The following is a 6,180-nucleotide window of genomic DNA, read 5'->3' on the forward strand; positions in this document are numbered from 1 at the left end:
GGCTTCCACACAGACATTGAGCTGCCAGATATGTCTAGGCCAAAGAGAAAGGTTGACATGACAAAGTCCTGACAGAAGTCTGAGCACAACTTTATAACCATAAAGCAAAGCAGAGATTTTGTATGTATTTACCTGTGAAGTTATTTCCCTTCATGGAATCCCATTGAATGGGCTGACTCCATTCACACCAGAACTTGGACTCACCACATTCGTTGTTGTGTTCGTGCTCTCACTTGAAACTCATACCGACTGCTCTTTAACGGGAAAGCCACAGCATACTTCCGTTCCTTGCTTGGAGTAGATGTCTGAAGAAAGGAACAAAGAGAGAGTGGAGGAGAGAGAGAGAGTTTTTTCAAACATTGTCCAGTATTTTGTTGAAAAATGACCAGTAGGTTACAGTGTCCAAACAGTGGGCCAACTCCTGAGTCCTGACCCATCCCCACCTTCCACTTGTCGCTGTTTATTCTGTAGCGAACTTCACTCTCAATGCAGTAGGTGTTCTTGCTGTTGTTCCAGTACAGATTCAGCTCTGGGTCTTTGTTCATCTCAACTGACAGGTTAACAGAGGGTAAAGCTTCACTAGAAAAAGCATTAAGGAGGGTCAAATGTTAACGACACAATCAAATGAAGATTGAAATAGGAAAAACACACGTTAAAAAGCCTAAAGTAAGATGACTATTGCTCTTCATGTTCAATGTGTAGCATCCATCACATGTGCACGGCAAGCATTTTGTACCAAGAGCTCAACACCCATCGCCCAACACATATTGAAAGTAAGACAGGGTACTGCCATTGTCACGTTCTGACCTTTATTTCCTTTGTTTTGTCTTTATTTAGTATGGTCAGGGTGTGAGTTGGGGTGGGCAGTCTATGTTTGTATTTCTATGTTTTGCTGTTTCTGTGTTTGGCCTGATATGGTTCTCAATCAGAGGCAGGTGTTTTGTGTTGTCTCTGATTGGGAACCATATTTAGGTAGCCTGTTTTGTGTTGGGTTTTGGTGGTGGTTGTCTTCAGTCTTTGGTGTCTGCACCAGATGAAACTGTTTCGTTTTCACGTTTGTTGTTTTTTTGTATTTTGGAAGTGTTCAGTTTTTGTCTTTTATTAAACATGATGAACACTAATCACGCTGCGCTTTGGTCTCTCCTTCCACAGAAGAAAACCATTACAGCCATTGCACTAACCTTTGCACTAACAAGGGCACTGCGTTCATCCACCTCTGGCCTGCTCGCCTCCCTACCTCTGAGGAAGTACAGTTCCCCTCAGCCAGTCAAAACTGTTCGCTGCTCTGGCACCCAATGGTGGAACAAACTCCTCACGACGCCAGGACAGCGGAGTCAATCACACCCTTCCGGAGACACCTGAAACCCCACCTCTTTAAGGAATACCTAGGATAGGATAAAGTAATCCTTCTAACCCCCCCCCCCCCCTTAAAAGATTTAGATGCACTATTGTAAAGTGGCTGTTCCACTGGATATCATAAGTGATGCACCAATTTGTAAGTCGCTCTGGATAAGAGCGTCTGCTAAATGACTTAAATGTAATGTAACCTTTTGTGGAAGAAAGTGTAGTTGACCTCTGGACTCCCCTGTTCACTCCAGGTGCAGTTGACATAATCCAGGTTAATGATCAGGCAGTTTACATCTGCAAAAGCATCAGACATTTGCTTCTGTTTCCATTAAAACCTCCTAAGGTCGATTTCTGCACCTGTGCGGACATCTAATTAGCTAATCAAACATCCTCAATATATAATATCTCTCAATTTAAGCTAGAGATTGTTTTCTTTTCATTGGATGCATTAAATCACCACATCCGCCTATGTAACACTTCGCATCTTCGGTGACAGAGCTAAGCGGTGTTTGTCAGACCTTGAGACATCCCGAAAATCGATCTTATCACAAAATCGTCTGTAGGGTCCGAACGTTTGGCCTTACAAAATTATTATGATGACTCTATGGAAAGATGACTCCCAAGCGTCTTGGGACTGAAGTTGGTCCAGCCGATATGCCAACTTCTATAATATGACCCCTCTGTTTAAAGGTTAGACTCTCACGGACATGTACATGTTTCTAGACGCCCACGGTCTCACGACTTGTCTGAAGGTCCCCCGTACCAGTCAAAAACATTTATTGAAGTATTACTATGGAGACTGTTTAGTGCCAAAAATAAGGGTTAAATACATGTAAAAAACAACAAATAAGAAATGTTTCCTGGTCCTTATATCTCTCAGATATAGGGACAGACACTAAAGAACAAATATCTGTGGGGAATCTGTTTATTCAATGTGTTTGTATGGGCTTAATAGCAGTAAGGCCGCCAAATAATTATTATCTGAGTTTTCGCACTGTGTCACGCCCTGGCCTTAGTATTCTTTGATTTTCTTAATTATTTTGGTTAGGTCAGGGTGTGACATGGGGAATGTATTTGGTTTTTGTAGTGTCTAGGGGGTTGTAAGGTTTAGGGGGTTTATTAGAGTAGTTGGGTTTATGTTTAGTATAGTAGTCTAGCTGTGTCTTTATGGTTGGTGTAGGTATCTAGGAAAGTCTATGGTTGCCTGAATTGGTCTCAATTAGAGACAGCTGGTTTATTGTTGTCTCTGATTGGGAGCCATATGTAAGGCAACCATAGGCTTTAGGCTGTTTGTGGGATTGTCTATGTTGAACGTTTGTAGCCTGTGTGTGTGTACTACGTTTATAGCTTCACGGTCGTTTGTTGTTTTGTATAGTTTGTAATAGTGTTTCTGTTTCATGTTCATTCTTCGTAGTAAAATAAAAGAAGATGGCTTATTTTTCCACATGCTGCGTTTTGGTCCGTCTCTCTCCACACGATCGTGACACACTGCACTGCCTACTGGAGTCCTCCTTGCTAGCTAGCTGGAGCGACACGGGTAGAGAATGTCCTTCGCGCCCACCTGCCCTCAGCGTCGTTAACAGAATTGCGGTAAAACAGTGCCCGACAGGCAGGGGTGAAGGACACTGTTGACCGTTGTACGGCTAGCTAGCTACAGTTGTCGCTCTTGCCCCTTCTGTGGGGTTTATCGGCGGCTGGCATCCAACATTACTGTGCATTAACGCCACCTACTGTACTGGAGCGCCCCCACCTCCCGCCTGTCCTAACTTAAAAATGGACCAATAGATGAATAAAGAGGGGTTCCTGCACCCGCAGGAATGCTCACATGCATGAACGCCCCGAATTACATGCCACAGTTGCACCCTTCTCATAAAAACAGCTGGGCGTAATGAGGTTACAAACTAAATGTTTTTTTTATCTCGCATAAATCACGCTTCAGTAACCACGTTTCCATCTAACCATTTCATGGGGATGAATTACCTGACGCATAAAAAGCCAGGAAGGGGCTGATGGAAACATGAAATGCCGGTACAATTTTAAAATGCAGACAGACAATTTGTCAGATACACATGGTAGAATCTTTGTGCGTCTGGAAAATGAATTATGTGAGAAACGGCTGTGGAGACGCGTTTATGCGCAAATATTGATATAATAACCATCATATCGAAGTAAAATTGGGAGTCACAAGATTATATGTTCRGTGATCCTCCCACTACGGCTTGAGAAAGCATGCAATTTATAAGGTTACAGATGAATTAAATTATGATAAACTTCACAAGGTGGTGTATGTGCAAGGCGATGAGCTTGATACTCCTTTCCAATAAATATCTAGGGTCTTATTCTGGTGACATGATGATCGATGCTTGGCTGCCGTTTGACAAATACAAATATCGTTCTTATCCATAATAATCTCATGTATCTACGAGCTGTTGGCTAAACCGCATGTGCCAAGACCAGAGTGGGCACATTTGCTATGTAACGCAACCGTTTTTGTGACAAAACCATCAGTAGAGTTGACAATGTGATGGAAACCCATTTAACTTGTATTTTTCATTCGGTACATGTGAATTTAAAGGCAAACTTCATGTTTATGTGCACTACGTCATACGCACAGACTTTAATCTGCAAAAATTCAGTTTGATGGAAASACATCTATGGTGGGAAAATGCACAGCTTTTTTTATGCAGATTTTTGAATATTCACATGAAGATCTGTTGCAAATTGGATGGAAACATAGCTCGTTTCTAATAAAATTGTAGTGGTTGAAGTGTTTCAATGACCCATTTAGTTAAATTGTGCATTAATAAACTGGCGAAAGCTTATGTGCCCTCCCACATATCTGTTTCATGTCTCAGGTATTTCCCATGTCTCAAAATCCACCCCTGTTGAACAGATAAAAATGTTGATCTTTAGATAGTTTCTCCTATATCTGCCATTTTCATTATTTTCATTACATTGCTTTAGTCAAATAAACCTGGGTCAATGGAAACCTGCCTATTGAAAACCTATTGAATCCTTTAAAGGGGAGCTGTGGTATGATATCAAGATGAGTAGCATAATTACATTGGATGTTACCAGATTTTTAAGAGACAAATCAGATAACATATGAAGGGGTTTATACATTCATGTATATCATGACTACACTCTTAGAAAAAAAGATGCTATCTAGAACCTAAAGGGGTTCTTCAGCTGTCCCCATAGGAGAACCCTTTTGGTTCCAGGTASAACCCTTTACACAAAGGGTTCAACATGGAACCCAAATGTGTTCTACCTGGAACCAAAAAGGGTTCTCCTATGTGGACAGCCAAATAACCTTTTTCTAAGATTGCAGAGTACTTTTCCACCATCACATTGAATTAAATGAATAATTTTATCAGTATGTGAATGTATATGACAAGATGGATGGCTATATTACAGGAAACCACAAAGTAGTTGACGTCAATCTCAGACTAGCAGGGTACATTTGGTGTCACAGCAGCAATAGAAATGGCACATGAAACAGTCTTTAGTTCCCGTTTCTTAGTATTTTGTGTTTCCAAGAAGAGGCRATCATTGAAAAAAAACTTCTGTTTCTATATTGTCACGTTCCTGACCTTATTTCCTTTGTTCAGTCTTGTTTAGTTGGTCAGGACGTGAGCTGGGTGGGCATTCTATGTTATGTGTTTCTATGTTTGGTTTAGGGTTGTCAACTAGCCTGATATGGTTCTCAATCAGGGGCAGGTGTTTTACGTCTCCTCTGATTGGGAACCATATTTAGGTAGGCTGTTCTCACTGTTTGTTTGTGGGTGATTGTTCCTGTTCATTGCGTTCTTCGTTGTCTGTATGTTCACATGTTCAGGTCTGTAGCGTCGTTAGTTTCATTTTCTGTTTATTGTTTTGTTCGTGTTAAGTGTTTCCAATAAATATGGAAACGTACCACGCTGCGCTTTGGTCCTCSTCTCTTCCACCTAACGACGAGCGTTACACATATATAGGTTATGTAATAGTTTGATCACATTAATTGCTAGAGTACCTGGTATGAAATGGCATTGGCCTATAAAAGAGTAGGCCTATAWTTACTATAACTTATATATGTTGCCATTTTACTATGTAATTCAGAAGTTAATAGTAGGTAAATAGTAYTAAACTAAATAAATATAAAGTTGAACCAAAAACGTGACAAACTACAAATACAATAACAAATAATTGTCAACGGAAAGCATGAAACGACCAACTCACAATGAGAGTAGGCCTACACCAAATCAAGGGACAAACTAAAACTAATTCCCTGATTAACACAATCAATTATAATAAATCCTCCTATGACAAGATCAAAAACAGTATCAAAAGTTGAGGGCACATTGGCCAGATGTGTTTTCATTGCACCAGGTCTTAAACATGTTTAATAAACTAACATTATTCATAAATATTTAATATCACAGGTGTAGCATCCAACAGGACAATCTTACTGGGGGTGGAGGGAGCCTCATATCCTTGGAGACGGAGACTGAGGAGAAACAACCAGCTTCCAACCATCTTCATGTCAAAATGTGTCTTCCTCTTCACTCCCCTTTACTTCCTCTCTTTTATACAGCTACAGTAGGCCTACATGTGTGCTACATTTCCTGTGGCAGTGGCCACATCATCTTCTCTATAAAAATACAGGAACAGTCTGACAATCAAAGCAGCTAAATAACAAGCAAACAATGTTATAACACATATATTAACTATCTACAAACTGATATATAAACATGTATAATCTGATCCTTCAATTAAAGTGCTTTAAAGGGTTACCCATAATTGTTTCTGACAGTTTTAAAGAACGAGTGGAACACCTTGCATTCTGTCTCCTAG

The 6,180-nt window shown here is 40.5% G+C and overlaps 1 pseudogene; it reads right to left on the reverse strand.

Annotated features, from left to right (window-relative positions):
• The window catches only part of LOC111963677 (cytokine receptor common subunit gamma-like), a 12,639-nt pseudogene extending 6,768 nt beyond the window's left edge, over nucleotides 1-5,871 (reverse strand).
• Between the last annotated feature and the right edge of the window lie 309 nt (nucleotides 5,872-6,180).

Source organism: Salvelinus sp. IW2-2015, linkage group LG5, assembly GCF_002910315.2.
Source record: "Salvelinus sp. IW2-2015 linkage group LG5, ASM291031v2, whole genome shotgun sequence".
In the NCBI taxonomy this organism is placed as follows: Eukaryota; Metazoa; Chordata; class Actinopteri; order Salmoniformes; family Salmonidae; genus Salvelinus; species Salvelinus sp. IW2-2015.